This window comes from Podarcis cretensis, assembly GCF_951804945.1.
Source record: "Podarcis cretensis genome assembly, chromosome: 5".
NCBI classification, from domain to species: Eukaryota; Metazoa; Chordata; class Lepidosauria; order Squamata; family Lacertidae; genus Podarcis; species Podarcis cretensis.
This window is the reverse complement of record NC_137174.1, coordinates 10,298,676-10,320,308: the sequence shown is the minus strand read 5'-3', so window position 1 is coordinate 10,320,308 and position 21,633 is coordinate 10,298,676. Positions and strand designations below refer to the sequence as shown.

The 21,633-nt window shown below is 49.2% G+C and overlaps 2 protein-coding genes and 2 long non-coding RNA genes across 5 annotated transcripts in view; 1 reads left to right on the top strand and 3 right to left on the bottom strand.

Moving 5' to 3' along the window:
* The window catches only part of MXD4 (MAX dimerization protein 4), a 227,019-nt gene that overhangs the window by 54,608 nt on the left and 150,778 nt on the right, over positions 1 to 21,633 (top strand). The gene's annotated exons all lie outside the window — the stretch shown is intronic.
* LOC307215824 overlaps positions 1 to 21,633 on the bottom strand; it is a 129,432-nt gene that overhangs the window by 29,271 nt on the left and 78,528 nt on the right. The gene's annotated exons all lie outside the window — the stretch shown is intronic.
* The window catches only part of NAT8L (N-acetyltransferase 8 like), a 57,746-nt gene that overhangs the window by 11,469 nt on the left and 24,644 nt on the right, over positions 1 to 21,633 (bottom strand). The window lies entirely within an intron of this gene.
* LOC307215825 lies at positions 4,643 to 6,375 on the bottom strand. The gene is made up of 2 exons (XR_013838648.1): positions 6,078 to 6,375; positions 4,643 to 5,569 (listed from the first exon to the last, which is right to left on the bottom strand). It is a non-coding gene; the product is annotated as an uncharacterized lncRNA (long non-coding RNA).

Here is a 21,633-nt window from a genome sequence, read left to right as displayed (position 1 = left end):
CATTTCTCCAATGAAAACAGGAGCATCCTAAGGAAAAGCGGGACATTCTGGGGTCAAATCAGAAACCGGGACGGCTTCTGTAAATCCGTGACTGCTTTTGGAAAATAGGGGTCCTAGTAGCCACTGACAACCCTCTCCTCCATTAATTTGTTCAATTCTTTCTTTAAGCCATCTAAATGTCGGCATCTGGGGGTCGATGGGCCAGCTGGATCATCTCCCTCTCAGCTTTCGCCACTGAGGAGATACATCGACCTCTGGCTCCGACGTAAATCAGCGACTCAAGCCTGCTGATTTGAGCACACTTTACTCAGCAGAGTAAACTGCACAACAGAAGAGGCTTGAGGCTGTAGATACATGCTAAAACTACGAATTTATTATACAAAAATCAGGACAAAGAAACATGTCATCTCTCCTTGCCGTCTTCTCAGAGCGAGAGTCTAAACAAAAGCAATACACAGAGCGGAAGTTCCGCTCACGGGACCCAGAAATCTGTGCTGGAAAGTAAACAGACATGTGACACGCCACAATCCCATGTCTGCAACAAAAGGTGGAACAGGATCTCCCAACACCAAGTTGGTGCCCACCAAACTGCTTTCTGGGGGAGCGAGTTCCAGAGTTTGACTATTCGCTGTGTACTTTCTTTTCTCTGTCCTAAAATCTCTCAACCTTTGCCCCCCATCCCCGCCCGGCTGAAGATGCATGAGTTCTAGTCTTCGGAGAGAGAGAAACTTCTCTGTCTGCTTTCTCCATGCTGTGCATAATTTTACAAACATCTATCCTGTCGCCTCAGTCACCTTTTCAAAATACCGTATTTTTCGCTCCATAAGACGCACACGACCATAAGACGCACCTAGTTCTAGAGGAGAACAAGAAAAAAATGTTCTCTCCCTCTCTGCGCAGCGCACCTTCAGCGAAGCGGCAGGAGAAACGGAAGGGGCTCAGTTTCTCCTGCCACTTTGCTGAAGGGGCGCCGCGCAGCGAGGGAAAGCTGCACAGCGGCTCGACTCTCCAGCGAAGCGAAGCCAGGAGAGCAAGAGGAATCGATCCCTCCTGCTCTCCTGGCTTCAGCTAAAGCAACGCGAAGCCTCCTGAGTGCAGCAGGAGCGCTCTTGCTGCGCTCAGGTGGTTTCGGGTGGCTATCCCTGAAGACAGGAGAGCAAGAGGGATCGGTGCGCACCAATCCCTCTTGCTCTCCTGGCTTCAGCGAAAGCTGCGCAGCCTGCATTCGCTCCATAAGACACACACACATTTCCCCTTACTTTTTAGGAGGGGAAAAGTGCGTCTTAGAGAGCGAAAAATACGGTACTCCTTCTGCATGGCGTCCCTGAATCCCGTCCGAATTTACTCGAGATTTCTTTTGCTGATCTCACTGACGCTGCAATTATGGTCTCAGCAAGAGGAACTCAGCCGACATAGCCCTCTGGAGACTGGGGGGGAAGCAGCAGGCGGGTTTTGTTGCTTTGGCACAGATCACAACAAGAGAGTTTGCTTTCCTGGGCTCTCCCCCCTGCTGCCCCCATACACTCGCCTTGCTCTTTCTTATCCCACTTTCAGCCCCAGTGTTTCTGTCCCCTCTCAGCCCCCTAGTCTTGCTCTTTCTCCCACAGCCACCAAAATTCCACACGTGGGTCTGTGCCAAGTGTATGCTCTGCCAATCTGACCCCAGGCCCCAACTACCCCTAGCCAGATGTAGGGCACTAAGACCGGTTCCACAGCGATGGGCGCTGAGCTTAGGGGGCACAACTATGACACAGTGAATTGAGCCGAATGGGAGGCGAGAGGTTGCCAAATTTTGGCCTTGCTCGAGGCATCGCTGAGATATGAAATGCCAAAGTCCACTCAGAAAGACAGAAACAGAGTCATATCCTTCCAAAAAATTCCAGCCAACAAACTTGTAGTCTTCCCTCACCGAGTGAAACAATTCTGGCTTTCTTCCAGAAGAAGAGAACGTTCTTGGCAATCTCCTCTTGGGGAGATTTCCAAAGTGTGGGCACCACCACAGAAGAGGCCCTGTCACAGCACCCATCCAGCAACCAAGATCAATTGACCCTTTCAATCTGAACCACCTTTGAAAACATGGCAAGCTGAAGGAGAACCTCAAGAACCGTTCGTTGCGAATCACAGCAATAGGATGCACAAGCTCACCAGATCACCTATGGCAAATCAACAAAGAGTTCCTAATTTGCATGAATCAACATGAGGCTGAGTAGTGGATTTGCAGGTTCTACAAGTCTGCTTGGCCTCTATTGGGCAGGCGGTGTTGAGGCCTGGTGCTGCCCCCCTCCCACACAATCCTGTGGTGGTTCTAGGTGTGGGGCCTGGTCGGATTGTAGCTTGCCTGCAAACTGGCCAATCAAAGGCCTGCTGCTGTGCAGGACCTCCCCCAGGCCTCACTTGGGTCCACACCTGGGGCATAAACAGAAGGCCTGCCCAGTCTTCTTCCACCCTCCAATACTGGCTATTTGCTGGCGCTTGACCTTGCTATGGACATTGTTGGCCACTGTTTTGGGGGCAGGGCAGGGCAGGAATTTTTCCACTTGGCAAATGGGCTCTGGCCCTGTGGTTTTCTCTTTCCTCATAGCAATCGCCACAACTGTGTGCAGCTAGGCACTGGGTAAGCCTGAGTCTTGGATGAAGGGGGGGTTGTAGCCTTTGTCTGCCCCTCCATGGGAAAGTGTATCCTGATAAAGGAATCCCTGAGGGGCTGCTTCAGTCCAGATGACCAGGCGGGACCTGGGGCCATAGCACTCCTCAAATGGGGACCCTTCGGGGGGGTACCCCTATTTGATGTAGGCCATAGGACCCGCCCAAGGTTGGGTTGACCCTAGAATACACTCCCAGCAGATGGGCTGGAGTTAAAATGGTATACCCAATGCCTTAGGCAAAACCTTCACATCTGTAATCAGTAGTACCTCAGGTTAAGTACTTACTTCGTTCTGGAGGTCCGTTCTTAACCTGAAACTGTTCTTAACCTGAAGCATCACTTTAGCTAATGGGGCCTCCTGCTGCCGCCGCGCCGACGGAGTCCGATTTCTGTTCTTATCCTGAAGCAAAGTTCTTAACCTGAAGCACTATTTCTGGGTTAGCGGAGTCTGTAACCTGAAGCGTATGTAACCTGAAGTGTATGTAACCTGAGGTACCACGGTAAAGTTGTGGCCTATTTGACCCATTCATTACTCATTGCCCTGTCTGGTTTTTGAACTAAATGTAAAAAAAGAAAAAGGTAAAGGACCCCTGGTCGGTTAAGTCCAGTCAAAGGCGACTATGGGGTTGTGGCGCTCATCTCACTTTTAGGCAGAGGGAGCCGGCGTTTGTCCACAGACAGCTTTCTGGGTCATGTGGCCAGCATGACTGAACTGCTTCTGGCGCAATGAGACACCGTGATGGAAACCAGAGCGCACAGAAACGCTGTTTACCTTCCCGCTGGAGCGGTACCTATTTATCTACTTGCACTGATGTGCTTTCAAGCTGCTAGGTTGGCAGGAGCTGGGACAGAGCAACGGGAGCTCACTCTGTCGTGGGAATTTGAACCGCTGACCTTCCAATCAGCAAGCCGAAGAGGCTCAGTGGTTTAGACCACAATGCCACCGGCATCCTGGTTATTTTTCTATATCAGGGGGTCACAGGGTCCTGCCATGCAACTATTGACCTTGTGAAGTGACCCATGGATCAAGACTTGATTTTAAGTTTCAGTATTCTGAAAACTGGGACGCGGGTGGCGCTGTGGTCTAAACCACTTAGCCTAAGACTTGCCGATCAGAAGGTCGGCGGTTCGAGCTCCCGTTGCTCGGTCCCTGGCTCCCTGGTCCCTAGCAGTTTGAAAGCACGTCAAAGTGCAAGTAGATAAATAGGTACCGCTCCGGCGGGAAGGTAAACAGCGTTTCTGAGCGCTGCTCTGGTTCGCCAGAAGCGGCTTAGTCATGCTGGCCACATAACCCGGAAGCTGTACACCGGCTCCCTCGGCCAATAAAGCGAGATGAGCGCTGCGACCTCAGAGTCGGTCACGACTGGACCTAATGGTAAGGGGTCCCTTTACCTTTATTCTGAAAACTAGACTGGAAGGGAGCTATATTAGGGGGAGAGCGCCAAAATGCTGAGAAGTTGCATTTTCTCCTCAAGTGAGGCCAACAGCAACTTGGTGAGGGTTAAGTGGGAAAATGCTGTAGTAAATAGTCTCTCAGCTCTGCTGCTCTGACCCAGTTCAAGTTTCTTCTTCTTCTTTAAGGTTTGGACAGTAATGGAGGGCAGTTTTTTTAAAGGAAGGAGATTTCACATGCAGAGACCCTTCCTCTTCCTTCTAAACCTGGAGGGATGATGGCATTGTGGGGAAGGAGCTGGAGGAAAAAACCTTTAAATGTAAACAACACTTGTAAACAGGCAGAGAACCAGTGGGTGCCCCCAGGAACCAGCATTGCTGGTTCGTATTGCCAGGGTGACAGTATGGTCTGTGAGCCAAGCCCTGAGATCAGAGGTTTCTGTTGGGTGTTCAAATCATCTGTTGCAGGTGTTGCTGACAACCCATCAGCTTGCGATGCAGACAGAAAGTGATGGAGCCAGAAGTCAGTGGAAGAGGGTTACTGCGTTCCTTGGAGACCGCGGAAACTGAAGTGGCGAAGAGACAAATGCACACGCAATCTGTTAATTTGGAAAAAGGCAAACTCCGTTTTTAATACAAAAAGAGAATTTCTAATAATAACTTGAAGAAACTTTGAAAGAAAGAAACAGGGTGGGGGGAGCCTCTGGAACATATACTGTACAAATATGCATTGCCTTTTTCTGCAAAATAGTCCGTAGAATATTCTCTGTGACGTCCTGGAGATTTCCTTCAAGAAAGGCAGGCTCTGTAGGTGTTCAGCAGGAGCATGGGGGTGGTTCTTGATCTCCCCGTACCCCAAGGATGCTGGTTCTGCAGGAATTAAAAACCCACCGTGTTATTGTTTCCGCTGCCCCTCAACACCAGAATACACTGCTGTGCGCATTTCTATCCCAGGGCGTGTGGTTCTTATTTAAGCTACTGGACTCGGCTCGAAGAACATTATCTGAAAAGCCCTTCTGCTCCAGCATGAAACTGCACTGAGCTACTTGTAAGGTGCAATCCTACACCCAGCTGAGGGGCCGCAAGAAGCAACGCCAGGGCCGCTCAGGTTTGCTGGTCAGGACGCCCATGGGACGTACCGGTATTCTGTGTTCTGCCTGAGATGGCAGCAGGTGTGTTCCAGGTGGTGTTGGCAGCAGGGAGGGTATGGCACCACAGGATCCTAAGCTTCCATGTTTTCTGACAGATGCCCAACCAATGCCTGAAATAATGCCAGCCCTGGGACTGGTGTGGTCAACTCGCTCCCACCATAGTCCAAGGACAAGGGGAAGCTGCCTCCTCACCCCCCCCCCCAACAATTTATTCAATACCAGCAAACTTTGCTACTTCATTGCTCTTAACATCTTGCGCTTGAGATGCGAGGGTCTGGTTGGAGCTACAGAGGCAGAGCAGACGAGCGCTCTTTGTCCACAAAGCAGACTTCAAGTAACTTGTGATACGCTGCTGGTTCTGCTGTTGCTGTTCTGGCTGCTCCTGCAACACAGGAGAGGAGATCTGGAATCAGTTGCTTTGCCCTGTATGCATTTTGTACTTAACCCCCCCCCCAAAAGCTTGCTTGCAAGCAGACACGCAGTGGATGTCGCCAAGAGTTAAGAGGAAGCCGTCATCCTTACTCTTCCACATCCAAAACATGGCTTTCCAGGTCTGACAGGACAGCGCAAGCATCAGCAAAGGAGGAGAAGCGTAACAGAAAGAGAGGCAACAGAAAGAGAGCCCAGACCTTCCCAAACTTGGATTTCCAGCTGCTCTTGGACTACAACTCCCATCATCCCTTGCTAAAGCAGGACCAGTGGGTCAGGGATGATGGGAACTGTAGTCCAAAAACAGCTAGAGACCCAAGTTTGGGAAACCCTGTACTAGCCTGTCCGTGGTCTTTCATTCTCCATATGCTTCCTGCTGCCAGTCCAAATGTCCAACCCAAAGAAGAGCCAAGTTATGTGGCATAACCCCCTTCCCACACCATCCATTTTCAGAAACCTACCTTGGCTCTAGCAGCCAACATTGGAAGGTGCTGTGGCTACTCTTTTTCTCCACCTGAAAAGATAGAAAAGAAATCATCTGCACTAGCTTCGAGAATCAACCTCTGCTTTCCCCTTATTCTTTCAGGAATCTACTCCTCCCCCCAGGCTCATCTCCTCCTGCCTCCAACCATCAAACATGTCCACCGTAACCCATGAAAAACGCAGCCTACGTCCACTTAACCCCAACAAAATCTCACACTACAGTTATGGACTTTCAGGCCGCCCAGCCCATTAGCATGCTGACTGCACAATAACCATTGTACTTACCAGTTGAAAGCTGATGGAGGTCTGTCGTCTGCAGGAGAGAGCTTCATATGTGGCCCAGCATCCTGGAAACCCCACATGTCTGAAGGGTCTAGGAGGTCATGGCTAGTGAAAGGTGAGTGGAAGCCATCACCATAGCTGCTGTCTGGGGGTTGTTTTCTCCTCCGTCAGTGCTAATGACTTCTGCAAACAAAGAAGGCCTCTCTACACAACCACTCTGATGCAATTAATGCACAGTGTCCAGGAAGCAAAACGTACACCGTTGAGACATGTTATGTGTGAAATACGATTCAGACCCAACAATGGAACCAACGGGATTCTAAGATGGGTACCCGGTAGAAAGTAATCCCATTTCCATTTCGATATTACCTAACAAACACCCCCCCCCCGAAGAACCATCAATACAGCCTATAGCAAGTGAGATTGGAAAATAAACTGTGTGGAAATAAAAATATCAACTAAAGCCTTTGTTTTTTGAAATATCTGAAAATAAATAAAATAAAATGCTCTCTTGTGACGCAGTTTTTAATCGGGATCCGCCATTATGAGACAGACTATGTTGCGAGATTAATAGTGATAGGGGGAGGCGAGCCATTACTCTGTTATCATGTTTGTATTCTAAGTCTGACTTGGCAAATCTTCCCTTGAATTTATGGTGCAACTTGTCTGGGAAAATTAATGAGCAAACGCCTAGATTTTATTTCATCGGAACTGAGAAAGATGGCGTCTGCCACCCGAGGAGGACTTTTGGGTCAGCGTGTGAAGATTTATTGCAAACAAAAGACTTACCAGCTTTAAATAAAAGGGAGAGCCTTACAAAGTTCACACAGAAGCATAATATTGCTTACTTTAACTTGCCTGTGGAAACAACTCAGGGGCTACTAAGAAGAAAAAGGATAACAACAAGAAGATTGAAAGATGGGACTGGTGAACACTAAAAGCAGCAGAAATATGAGATGATTGGACCCTACTGAACTCGAAGCATAGGAAGCCCCAACAAAAATTTATAATTTGGCAAAATATTTGGACTTTATGATATGTATTGGTATAATTTGGAATAATTAATGTGATATGATTGGATTGTTAAATGGAATACTTAATAAAAATTATTATTAAAAAAGAGAAAGTAATCCCATTTCCCACGTCGTCAGATTGGAATAAACATCAAACCCTCACCAAGATGAAGAGAAGAGTTTGGATTTGATATCCCGCTTTATCACTACCCTAAGGAGTCTCAAAGCGGCTAACATTCTCCTTTTCCCTTCCTCCCCCACAACAAACACTCTGTGAGGTGAGTGGGGCTGAGAGACTTCAGAGAAGCGTGACTGGCTCAAGGTCACCCAGCAGCTGCATGTGGAGGAGCAGGGAAGCGAACCTGGTTCACCAGATTACGAGTCCACCATTCTTAACCACTACACCACACTGGCTCTCTGATGCTTCCATGCATCTCGGATGTCCCAAACGATTTGATGGTATAGCCTGAAACTGACCCAAATGTCCTTATCAAGCCATGCTTTCCCTGAAAATAAAGGAACAGAGGGAGCATTTTTCGCTTCAACTCCTAGTCATGTTTGGTGTGTATGTGGTCTCCTTTCTGATCTCAGTGGGAGGGTGAGGAGACGGCCTCCCCATCTTAGGCACTGTCTTCAGAGTGAGCCTCAATCTCTCCCACCCCTATAATTATTGAAGAAAACAAGATACAAAAGCTGCTTGCAATCCATTTGTGTATAGCTGGCCCCAATTCTCGAGTGAGTCACTGGTGGCAATTTTAATTCTGATTCACTGTACACAGGCACACAAAGTCGCATCTTTCACCAACACTCGGGGGGTGGTGTGGTTTGTTCTTCAATAGGCCTCAGTGTAGCACCATCAGCAAATTTTAAGGCCAGACTGCTTGTGCCTGGTGGTCTCTTAGTGTAGGTACATTGAAAGAGAGAGAGACTAAGAGAAGAAAATAGGACCAGCAGCCAAACATTATCTAAGACAAAGCTGACAACTCCTGTATAACGGGTGGCGCTGTGGGTTAAACCACAGAGCCTAGGACTTGCCGATCAGAAGGATGGCGGTTCGAATCCCCGTGACGGGGTGAGTTCCTGTTGCTCAGTCCCTGCTCCTGCCAACCTAGCAGTTCAAAAGCACGCCAAAGTGCAAGTAGATAAATAGGTACCGCTCCGGCGGGAAGGTAAACGGCATTTCCGTGCGCTGCTCTGGTTCGCCAGAAGCGGCTTAGTCATGCTGGCTACATGACCCGGAAGCTGTACGCCTGCTCCCTCGGCCAATAAAGCGAGATGAGTGCCGCAACCCCAAAGTTGGCCACGACTGGACCTAATGGTCAGGGGTCCCTTTACCTTTACCTTACACCTTTCACTCAATTTTGCAATGCAAATTGCAGTCCGGGTGTAATAGCCCTGGCAGTTATGAGTTTCAAACATTTGCTAAATCTTGGGTCTCCATTGTCTGAAGTGGCATATATAGTTATATATTGCCAGCTTTTCTTATCTGCAGTACCCATGACAATTTCTAAGATTTCCAGATGTGTCCCCCAGGCACATAATATATTTGTCTACAAACCATCCGTTCTTGCCTCTTCTACGTCTGAGGAAGATGCAGACAAAAGTCTGTGTAAATTATACATTATGCTTTAGGGTCAACGAGACGCACTTGTCCAATTGCCCCATATGACCCTGACCCCAAACACCGTTCCACTTTGGAGAACCTCCTCTGTGTTTGCTTGAAGTAGAGGAGATAGGCAGGGCCCTCCTTTCCTCACGTGATGGCTGTTTTTACTACGATACGGTCTGCATTTCGGGACAGAGTTCAACATCAGGAGGAGCCAAATGCCTTCTGAACATAGCTGTCAACTTACTGATTTGAAAATAAGGGACCAGCAGACAAAATAAGGGATTTGCCAACCACAGGTATGTTTGACTTCTGAGCCCCTCCGAGCCAAAGGCAGAAAGCCCAGCCAGCAGCCAAACGAAGCCTCAAGCGGTGGTTCCCACAGCGCAGCAACCCGGCAAAGGGGATGCAGCAAGGAAAACCACCGTCACCTCTCCGCTGGGAAGCGCTGAACAAAGGCGAGTCCCCAGGCAACGCGGCCGATTTGATCGGCACAAGGCATGCAAGCTCCACCCCCCAGTCGTTCTTAGACTCCTTATTGGGTGAGCAACACAGCCAAGCAACACAGTTGGAGCCTCCCTCCTCCCTGGCCGGCAGGGAGGGAGGGAGAGGAGCTGCTTCCTTTGAAACCCGGGAAATTTAAGGGACATCATCAAAAAGGGACAGCAGCGGGAAATGGTGCTGGGATAAGGGACTTTTCCGCCAAATAAGGGACGGTTGACAGCTATGCTTCTGAATCCGGCCTTGTTGAGTAACCTAACAGCTGTTTTTCATAGTAACCAAAGTACCCAAGGTGTTCAAAGGTGGTCCCATGTACAGCATATTGCAATTGTCCCGTCTAGAGGTTATCCACCAACAGGTGTTGTGAGCCAGAAGTCAACTTCACCTGCTAGACAGCTGCCTGAAGGGGGAAGGAGGTGAAGGGACTCCATCTGCCGCTGATCAGCCTTCAAGGACACCAAGAAGGCCCTGATGGGAACGAGTTGGCTCCGGCCTTCTTAAAGAGAGCCCTCAGCAGCAGTGAGATGCTGGAAACAATTGTGGTCCATGGCTCTAGCTGGTTCGAATCCCTGCGACAGGGTGAGCTTCTGTTGCTCGGTCCCTGCTCCTGCCCACCTAGCAGTTCGAAAGCACATCAAAGTGCAAGTAGATAAATAGGTACTGCTCCAGCGGGAAGGTAAACGGAGTTTCTGTGCACTGCTCTGTTTCGCCAGAAGCAGCTGTCATGCTGGCCACATGACCCGGAAGCTGTACGCCGGCTCCCTTGGCCAATAAAGCGAGATGAGCGCCGCAACCCCAGAGTTACCCGCATTAGGGGACATTAGGGGAGAGGTAATACCTCTGGTGGCTCCTGGAAGCTGTCAGCCTGGCTGGCTAAACCAGATAAGGGTAGACAATGGGTCTGAGACGCTGGGTGAGCGAGGGACTTCTGCTGCGTGTGAAGAAAGGATCTGGCGGATTAAGCAGAGGAGACCAAAAATGGGTCCAGTGATCAAGGAGGAGGTTTCTGCACCTGCTGCAGAGGGAAATGAGGAGCAGGTGGGAAGGTAATCAACCTGAGAAGGTTGTCCATGTATGACATCAGGCATGGCCAAACTTGGCCCTCCAGCTGCTTTGGGACTACAATTCCCATTATCCCTGACCACTGGTCCTGTTAGCTAGGGATGATGGGAATTGTAGTCCCAAAACAGCTAGAGGGCCAAGTTGACCATGCCTGATCTATGTGAAGGAATACTAAGAAGTACCGTATTTTTCGCTCTATAACACGCACCCGACCATAACACGCACGTAGTTTTTAGAGGAGGAAAATCCGTAGGCATGCCACCTGTAGGCATTCCCTCCATAACACACACAGACATTTCCCCTTACTTTCTAGGAGGAAAAAAGTGAGTGTTATGGTGCAAAAAATACGGTAAATCCTACAAAAATCCGGAGTGAAGGCCCCAATAACAATAATCATTCATTCATTCATTCATTCATTCATTCATTCATTCCTACCCTGCACATCTGGCTAGGTTCCCCCAGCCACTCTGGGTGGCTCCCAACTGAATATTAAACAGAATAAAACATCAAACCTTAAAAACTTCCCTAAACAGGGCTGCCTTCAGATGTCTTCTAAAAGTCAGATAGTTGTTTATTTCCTTGACATCCGGCGGGAGGGCGTTCCACAGGGCGGGCTCCACCACTGAGAAGACCCTCTGCCTGGTTCCCTGTAACCTCGCTTTTCGCAGGGAGGGAGCCGCCAGAAGGCCCTCAGAGCTGGACCTCAGTGTCCGGGCTGGGTGACGGGGGTGGTGACGCTCCAAAATGGTTGAATGGCGCCTCTTTCCAGTAACTTGTACAGCCAAGCTGGTGACAAAATTATTGCTCTGCTTTCCTTTGGATTACATCAGCGAGCAGAGTATAGGACAGTATACAAATAATGACGAAAATAGAAAAACACGGCACGGCACTTTTCTCGGAACTACAAGGGAATTCTTAGCTCACTCAGGTGAAGTTCTGGAGAGGTTTCCTGCATTCATGCATGTACTCAGCCAGTGAGCTTACAGCCCTTCGCTGCTTTGCACAACATCAGCAATGGACACATAAAACCATCTGCCTCAAAAGAGAGACACTGTTTCTTTCCTGCTTTGCACAGGTAATTCCTACGGCTCCTTAACCAGGTGTTAAGAGATGAGAATGATGCAACATAGCAAACAAGTCATTTGTCGCAAGCCCGAAGCTCCTCTCACAATGCTTAGACGCTCCTGCGGCGCTTTTCAAACTGCTTTGACCTTTTCGTTTTTTTCAAAGGCAGTCAACAAGACTGCTGCTTGGGGGTGTATTTTTACAGCTCCCAGTGAGAAATGGGACGTACCAGCCATGTTAAATTTATGTCAAGCTGGAAAAGAGGGATGTCTACGGGGTGCGCCCATCTGCTGCACAATGAGTAGAGCTGATATGGCAAGTCTGTGCCTCTGCTTTTGATGTGTGTTTCCGCCATCAGTCAGGTCGCAACTACGCAACGGTCTGGGTTGAAAACATTTGCACATTTCAGATGAGACAGTTACATCGCATCAATGTTGTATGAAGCTGCTGCCCCTCCCCACAGGGTTGTACAGTCCCTGAAGACCCCTTAATGTTGAGAGATACCGTATTTTTCACGCCATAAGATGCACCTAGTTTTTAGAGGAGGAAAACAAGGAAAAAATATATTCTGAACGAAACAGTGGATGTATGATTTTTGTGGTTCATGCTGTGGCCACAGACATGATATGTGATTTGACGGCGAGTTTGGGGTAGCCCAATGCAAAAATCCTGAGAATCCATGTGGATCCGTGCCATTGCGACCCCACGAAACAGTGGATGTGTCATTTTTTTGATGCAGGCTATAGCCACGGACATGCTATGTGATCTGATGGTGAATTTGGGGTGACCCAGTGCAAAAATCGTGAGGATCCATGTGCTTTTACCTCCCTCCTCCCAGGTAGCCTCCTTTATCTCTAGAGTCCCTTATCTCCCCTCCCGATCACTTGCTGATCAGCTGCTCAGTGGCTTTGTTTCAACACCCCTTTCCCTCTTTCTAAAAAAAAAAGGCATGATCTGCTTTTCGCCCCTAGGCAATTCGGCTCCAGGGACCATGCATTCACTCCATAAGACGCACAGACATTTCCCCTTACTTTTAGGAGGAAAAAAGTTCATCTTATGGAGCGAAAAATACGGTAACTGTGGAAGCAAAGAACCTTTTATCCATGTACAATTGATAAGCCTGATCTTTCAGATCCATTGTGTAACGAATAGAAGAAGAAGAGTTTGGATTTGATATCCCGCTTTATCACTACCCTAAGGAGTCTCAAAGTGGCTAACATTCTCCTTTCCCTTCCTCCCCCACAACAAACACTCTGTGAGGTGCATGGGGCTGAGAGACTTCAAGAAGTGTGACTGGCCGAAGGTCACCCAGCAGCTGCATGTGGAGGAGCGGGGAATCGAATCCAGTTCACCAGATTACGACTCTACCGCTCTTAACCACTACACCACGAGCAGGTTTTGAGGTGGAGCAGGTATTTGACCACTGTTAACAAAACAGAAGGAAAATGCCTTTTAAAGAGATTTGCCCTTGGGCAAAGCACCAGGGAGAGACAAGTCATTACCTTGTGGTTTTTTTATTCCATACTGTCCCAGCCTGGTGGGCTCCAATGAGCCACTTCCGTTTATTACAGTAAATTCAATTTGAATATTGCCAGCTGGCTGGACATTTTGGATTTTAGTTCCCATCTTTAATAAAGACAATCGAGATGTTCCTCCAAGACTATTGCCCAAGAAGACTTCTTGATGTTCCCCCAAAAATATATACAGGACATTACTTCCTTTTAGGTAAATTAGGATAAGGGGTTGAAGACAACCAGGTCTAGCTCCAGGCAACTTTTGCAAGGGACATGTTTGATTGGTCCTGGTAATCACAGTTTGACTTAAAATGTAATGCGAATCAAGCTATTCGCTTTCCCCTTCATGCAGGTGACACGACCCTATTATATTAAGGGGACCACCTTTTTAGAAGAAGCAATAGGTTTTGTTGCTAAAACCACAACTTGCTGGGTGCAACAATCTAGGGGTAGCTCTAGAAGAGACAAGCTGGATATAATCCAAAGTAAGTTCTTACATAAGGGACACGGGTGGCGCTGTGGGTTAAACCACAGAGCCTAGGACTTGCCGATCAGAAGGTCGGCGGTTCGAATCCCCACGACGGGGTGAGCTCCCGTTGCTCGGTCCCTGCTCCTGCCAACCTAGCAGTTCAAAAGCACGCCAAAGTGCAAGTAGATAAATAGGTACCACTCTGGCGGGAAGGTAAACGGCGTTTCCGTGCGCTGCTCTGGTTCGCCAGAAGCGGATTAGTCATGCTGGCCACATGACCCTGTACGCCAGCTCCCTCGGCCAATAAAGTGAGATGAGCACCGCAACCCCAGAGTCGGCCACGACTGGACCTAATGGTCAGGGGTCCCTTTACCTTTATGTTCTTACATGCACTGCTGAGTCCCAAATAATGCACCCAATATACAATTAAGCGGAAGTAGGCTGCCGTTCTCTAAATGCACGCATTCATAAATCCATGATTCTATACTAAAAAACAAAACAAAAACTGCCCAATGTGAGACCTACATTTAGCAAAACTCTAGTTTTCAGGCCTGCAAATAAAGAAGCTTGGGCACAATGTTGTAACTTTCAAAGCAGAGTTACTAAATTTCCTCCATTACATAATTTTTTTACAAAACATGCCAAAATGGATTTAGGATTCTGAAGTCCTCTGTCTGGTATATTAAATCTGAATGTGAAAGGGCTGCTTATCAATGGGAAACAACACCCCCTGTTCTGTTTAGACCTGGTTTTACTCTGCTTAGATGGCAAACTGTGAGCATGCAGTTATTTAACGTGACAACAACAAAAGATTGCCTGCGTAGGTAAACAGGGCCAGGTCCAAGACAATGTGTACCATGCCCTCTTTTTACATATTCTTCACACAACTCAGCTAGGAAATAGATTAGTCGGGGAGTTTCAAAATTAGACGGCTGTGCCTTGCTTGTCTTTGTGAGTTACACTGTAATGGGCAAGAAAATGTCTGACCGAACTTCCACCCCCCCCCCCATGGGTTGGCACTGTTTATCCCTATGTACACATTGATGGGACGCGGGTGGCGCTGTGGGTTAAACCACAGAACTTAGGGCTTGCTGATCAGAAGGTCGGCAGTTCGAATCCCCGCAACAGGGTGAGCTCCCATTGCTCGGTCCCTGCTCCTGCCAACCTAGCAGTTTGAAAGCACGTCAAAGTGCAAGTACAGTGGTACCTCGGGTTAAGTACTTAATTCGTTCCGGAGGTCCGTTCTTAACCTGAAACTGTTCTTAACCTGAAGCACCATTTTAGCTAATGGGGTCTCCCGCTGCCGCTGCGCCACTAGAGCACAATTTCTGTTCTCATCCTGAAGCAAAGTTCTTAACCTGAAGCACTATCTCTGGGTTAGCGGAGTCTGTAACCTGAAGCCTATGTAACCTGAGGTACCACTGTAGATAAATAGGTACTGCTCCAGCGGGAAGGTAAACGGCGTTTCCGTGCGCTGCTCTGGTTCGCCAGAAGTTGCTTAGTCATGCTGGCCACATGACCCGGAAGCTGTATGCCGGCTCCCTTGGCCAATAAAGCGAGATGAGCACCACAACCCCAGAGTCAGACACAACTGGACCTAATGGTCAGGGGTCCCTTTACCCTTACCCATTGATGCATTTATCAAAGCTCTATTAGGGATGATGGTGATTATAATGATCACTATTACTGTTTACCTGCACAGGTCCTGGAGTAGGGTTGGAGAGGAAATACCTCCTCATGACTGCCCCTCTATTCTCCAGAGACCTTTCCCAGTGGCGCAGCATGGGGGGTGCAGGGGGTCCGGCTGCACCGGGCGCAACATCTGGGGGGGGGCGCTCGCCGCCTCCGGAGTCGCCGAAGAGCCTCGGGCGCAGGCTGTAGCAGAGCCCCATGTCTCGCGGAACCGACGAGCTGTGCACGCGTCCGGGCTGAAGGCGTCCGGCAGGCAGCGGCTCTCAGCGCTCGCCGCGGTCCCCGCACGTCAGGGCCACGGAGGGCGCGCCAGGCAGCCCTTCCTCACAGCCCCGCCGCTGCTGCTGCTGCAGCTGCTGGACCATGTTGCATTTTCCTCGCCTCTCTGCCCTCCTCCTCCTCCGGGCAATCGGCGTCGTTTGGGCGGCAGCGCCAGCGGCAACTCGCCTCAGATCACCTGACACGGACCCGCCGCTGCCGCCGTGGCTACCTTACCGTAAATACCCCAGCCCAGGCAGCAGCAAGAAGAAGCTGGCAGCGGCGGCAGGTTAGGGGTTAGGGGAGCAAATTACTTGCCTTGCCCCGGGTTAGGGGGCGCAAATTACTTGCCTTGCCCCGGGTTAGGGGGCGCAAATTACTTGCCTTGCCCCAGGTGCTGACAACCCACGCTACGCCGCTGGCCTTTCCCATCCCCTCCCTTTAGCTCCATCCACTTCCTTGTTCTCTCCATCTCTTTTTTTCGTCCCCCCCCCCCGTTTCCACCTCCTCCTCCTCCTCCTCTCATTTTCTCAGCTTCTATCCAGCCACCAACCCTCCCCTCTGCTCCCACACGTTCTCACCTCCTCCAGCCAGCCTAACTATAGCAGCCTAAGTCTCCTCTCCCACCTCCCTGATGTAAGTGTTTGGATACGATTTTAAATTTCTCGCTCAGAGGGATACCCCCAGTTTGACTGCCTGGCTTTGTTACTGATCTTTGTGAGCGGCACCGGAGACATTTTCAGGCTGAAGAGAGGGGGGGAAATGCTTCGTGTTTCTGCCACTTGTATAGTATGTGGAACAAAAAATATTCACGTCTCGGAACAGTGAGGTTCGCAAGGTCCTGAAAGCGCTGAGTTGTGTTCACAAGTTAGCGGAACTAAAAAATAAACCGGACCCAAGAAACCCATGTGGAAAGGAGCAGTATTTTCTTGAAGGATTAATAATAATAATAATTTATTATTTATACCCCACCCACCTGGCTGGGTTTCCCCAGCCACTCTGGGCGGCTTCCAGCAGAATATTAAAAAGCAATAACCTATTAAACATTAAAAGCTTCCCTAAACAGGGCTGCCTTCAGATGTCTTCTAAAAGTCTGGTGGTTGTTTTTCTCTTTGACATCTGGTGGGAGGGCGTTCCACAGGGCGGGTGCCGCTACCGAGAAGGCCCTCTGCCTGGTTCCCTGTAACTTCGCTTCTCGCAGTAAGGGAACCGCCAGAAGGCCCTTGGGCTGGACCTCAGTGTCCGGGCTGAACGATGGGGGTGGAGACACTCCTTCAGGTATACTGGACCGAGGCCGTTTAGGGCTTTAAATGTCAGCACCAACACTTTGAATTGTGCTCGGAAACGTACTGGGAGCCAATGTAGGTATTTCTGGACCGGTGTTATATGGTCTCGGCAGCGGTTCCCAGTCACCAGTCCAGCTGCCGCATTCTGGGTTAGTTGTAGGAGAGTTTGTGGGGATCCCTTTGTAGCAGATGTTGGATCCAACCGAAGTCTGGGCATGGTGCGCAGGCTGCTCTGGGATTCTCAGCGAGGAAATCCGATCACTGGTGTGGGCAGGGGCGGAGGAAAGGGGTGTCACCACTGAGGAGTGTGACAAAATGCCAGGTGGCACTCACTGTGGGGCCTGCAGTGCGCCTGAGCCACGTGTCTCTCCTGGGAGTGACGCCGTGGCTTGGGCGCACGCAAGCAAGCTCCGTGCTGCCCCCAAAGGTCTGCCTGCCTCCTCCCTCTCAGCTGTAGGGCGGCTAAGTGGGAGGAGGCAGGCAGACTCCGCAGAGGCCCTGGGGAGCATCCTGCCCCAGATCGCCCCACACCTGCGGGTGGCTGGCCCCGCTCCTGGGCACAGGGCACACACGCGACCCCAGACGCCGATCGGCTTGCTCTGCCGCTGGGTGTGGGACATTGCAGCAGCCCTGTGGGGCCCCTTCCTGTCCGCCAGCAGGGCCATTCGAAATGTGAGCGGAGCCGGGTCAGAGGGAAGAAAGAGGGAGAGAGGGAGGCAGAAAGAGGGGGATGAGGAAAGGTGGAGTAGAGTAGACCCAACCCCAGTGGCTGAGGAGGAGCCCCAAAGGTGACCAAATGCAAACGTTTTGGGTTTCTGATTCATGTTGCCTCCCGGATTCAGAGGCACCGATACAGCTCCTTGCCAAGGGCACAAGGGAGCCTAGCTAGGCCTCTGCCCCACCCTGGCAAATTTCTATCTCTTTTTTTGGGAAAAGTAGGTTCTCAGGAGGACCTTTTTCTCAAATCCTGTCCTAGCAAAAGAGAAACGTATTCTGATTGAGCAAATGTTTGTGTACTTTTTACAAGATTGTCTGTGTGGTTATTTAAGGGGGAAATAGCAGGAGAATCACATCTGTGTTAAAACATCCTGGATTACTTAAACAAAAAGGCTAAAACCAGCCCCTCAAAGATTCCCTTTTAAAGCTGTGAAAAGGATGCACTCTGCCGAACTCAAAGACATGAGGAAGGAAGGATAACATCTAATAAGTATATCCTTCTCCTAGCATCTATACACATCCCTACAAAATTAGATGTGTCTTGTGTTTATTTTTAGATTGTAAGCCTGTGGGCAAATCTGTCTAGATATTGTAGGCATTTTATAAGTAAAAGTTTAAAATACAAATACAGTGGTGCCTCGCAAGACGAAAAGAATCCGTTCCGCGAGTCTCTTCGTCTAGCGGTTTTTTCGTCTTGCGAAACAAGCCCATTGACGGCTTAGGTAAAAAAAGGTAAAGGTACCCCTGCCCGTACGGGCCAGTCTTGACAGACTCTGGGGTTGTGCGCCCATCTCACTTAAGAGGCCAGGGGCCAGCGCTGTCCGGAGACACTTCCGGGTCACGTGGCCAGCGTGACATCGCTGCTCTGGCGAGCCAGAGCCGCACACGGAAACGCCGTTTACCTTCCCGCTGGTAAGCGGTCCCTATTTATCTACTTGCACCCGGAGGTGCTTTCGAACTGCTAGGTTGGCAGGCGCTGGGACCGAGCAGCGGGAGCGCACCCCGCCGCAGGGATTCGAACCGCCGACCTTTCGATCGGCAAGCCCTAGGCGCTGAGGCTTTAACCCACAGCGCCACCTGCGTCCCTGACGGCTTAGGGGATTAGCGCTATTAGCGGCTTAGCGGATAAGCGGCTTAGCGGCTTAGAAAAAGGGGGGAAAGGGAAAAAAAACCGCAGGAACTCGCAAGACATTTTCGTCTTGCGAAGCAAGCCCATAGGAAATTCGTTTTGCGAAGCACCTCCAAAACGGAAAACCCTTTCGTCTAGCGGGTTTTCCGTCTTGCGAGGCATTCGTCTTGCGGGGCACCACTGTAAAATACGAAATCTAGTTCAGGTATTAACAGGCTCTGAAGGAACCAGGTGGCTTTCTGCTTGCCCTATCCGGCCAAGCGACTTCCTAAACCCAACAAAAGTTTTGCCAGCTGCTATGGAGCCAAGAGGAAAAATGTAATCCTCATTTCCGTGGGCAACATTTTGCAACTGACATCAAATGCTGCGCATTGGTTTTGGATCGCTTTGGTTTTGGAACGGACTTCCAGAACGGATTACGTTTGAGAAGCAAGGTACCACTGTATAATAAATACAAATACTTAGCAATCAGCTTAGATATGAAAAGAGTGAAGTAAGCAAACCTCAGTGGCTTTTGCACTGAGACGGGAAGAAAGGATGAGAAAGCAAAAAAGGATAGTATCTGGTCACGAGTTACTACTTCTTCTTCTCCTTTTACATTATCAGTTTAAAACTGCAGACTGTTAGATTTCTGAAAAACCTGATCTTGCAGTGCAATCTTATGGGCCTCCCTCTCAGATGCAGCCCAAGGCCCCCAATGACTCGCCTATAAAACCACAGTAATAATAAGTTCAAGTCTGAAGCAAATTGGATTGCTTGCATTATATACAGTACAAACGATCAACTCAGTTTTGTTGCAAGATGGCTTGGAACCGGGGGGGGGGGGGGGGAGAGAATCATATTCCAGATAGATTAAGGAAATAGCTCAGCAGAATTATACCTTGAAAGCAGTTGCAGATGGCAGTTGCAGATAACTATACATATATGCGTAACTTGAGAAAGTGCTCACACAGAGCAAATATGCAAATAGTTTTTAAAAAGAACAAGCCATTTTAGAGGTGGCTATCTTTACAGAAAATCCACATATTATCTCACTATATGCCATATATATATATAGTCAGGAATGCAGTACTGTTTTCAAAACCACAACCTTTTCTGGAATTTGCTATGTTCAGGAAACGGGCTCACGCACTTGTCAAAAGAAATCACTGTCAAATCAATTATAAAACGCATTTTAATATGCTGCAAGTTCACTTCCCAGTACCATGATCCTGACGATTGGCTGCAACCCCCCCCCTCAAATCGACATAATCCAAAACAGCTTTACTCCCTTTAATAGAAGTAATGTTTTTTTGTTTCTTTTAGGAGAACCACAATTCAACTGCTTTAACAACTTTGCATTGAACACAAGAACACTGGTTCTCTATTGACATGTGCATTCCTACAATATATTTTGCTTTTAGACTGAAAGGGAAACATGTCAGAGACTGCAAGTACAAAAGACTTGATATTCAACATTCCTTCCGCGGAGGCACAAAATAGAAAACAAAAAAAAGTATGTTTCTGTTAAGGTAACGGTAAAGGGACCCCTGACCATTAGGTCCAGTCGTGACCGAACTCTGGGGTTGCGGCGCTCATCTCGCTTTATTAGCCGAGGGAGCCGGCGTACAGCTTCCGGGTCATGTGGCCAGCATGACTAAGCCGCTTCTGGCAAACCAGCGCAGCACACAGAAACGCCGTTTACCTTCCCGCCAGAGCGGTACCTATTTATCTACTTGCACTTTGACGTGCTTTCGAACTGCTAGGTTGGCAGGAGCTGGGGCCGAGCAACAGGAGCTCACCCCATTGCGGGGATTCGAACCGCCAACCTTCTGATCAGCAAGTCCTAGGCTCTGTGGTTTACTGAAACCCTGGTCAGCCCTGCCAGCATGACCAATGGTCAGGGAGGCACTGATCCAGCACTTGCACAGCCTCACCTGACTCAGATGGTGAGAAGAGCTCAAGGTCATCATTGACAGCTTGCTCCAGATCCTGTAATGGCCTCCAGTAGCAGCTGCATATTCTTATTAGAGGAGGAGGAAATGGAACACTGCAAGACCCCAGAACAACAATGTCATAGGGCTGAGCAGGTCCCAAAATTCTCCTTTCGAGAACTGGACCTGCAGGTTGGAGCGGAACTGCTCTATAACTGTATCTTCAGCAAGATACTGAGATTGATGGGATCAAGAGTGGACAAGAAATCAAGGAGAATCAAGAGGAGCACATGGCTCCGCTCTCTCAAAGGTTATCCATCAGGCCAGCCAAGGTTTATTGTGGTGGCCTTAGGATAGGGGTTTTAAAAACCACTAAACCTCTTGGGCTTGCTGATCAGAAGGTCGGCGGTTCGAATCCCTGCAACCGGGTGAGCTCCTCTTGCTCGGTCCCAGCTCCTGCCAACCTAGCAGTTCGAAAGCACGCCAAAAAAAGTGCAAGTAGATAAATAGGTACCACTCCGGCAGGGAGGTAAACCGCATTTCTGTGCACTGCTCCGGTTTCGCCAGAAGCGGCTTAGTCATGCTGGCCACATGACCCAGAAAAACTGTCTGTGGACAAACACTGGCTCCCTTGGCCAGTAAAGCGAGATGAGCACACAACCCCAGAGTCGTCTGTGACTGGACTTAACTGTCAGGGGTCCTTTACCTTTTTCTTCTTTTTTTGGATAGGGGGGTGAGGATCCTTAAGTCTAGGTGCCAAATTTGGCCTTCTGTTCTCCCTGATAAAGCCACTGGGACTTCCCCCAGTTCACATACACATTACCAGCCCAACTCCTTCCTTCAATGCTTTGTTTGGCTGGAAAGTCTTCTTGAATTGCAGTAATGATTTTTGCTTCCCTGGAGGAAGTGCGTGCATGTGTGAAATTATGACTTTTGCATGTCAGAGTGTAGCCTACAGTATAAAGATATAACGGAGATGTAAAAGATTTGGATTAGCATAAAAAACGCAGGAGGAAATGATTAACAA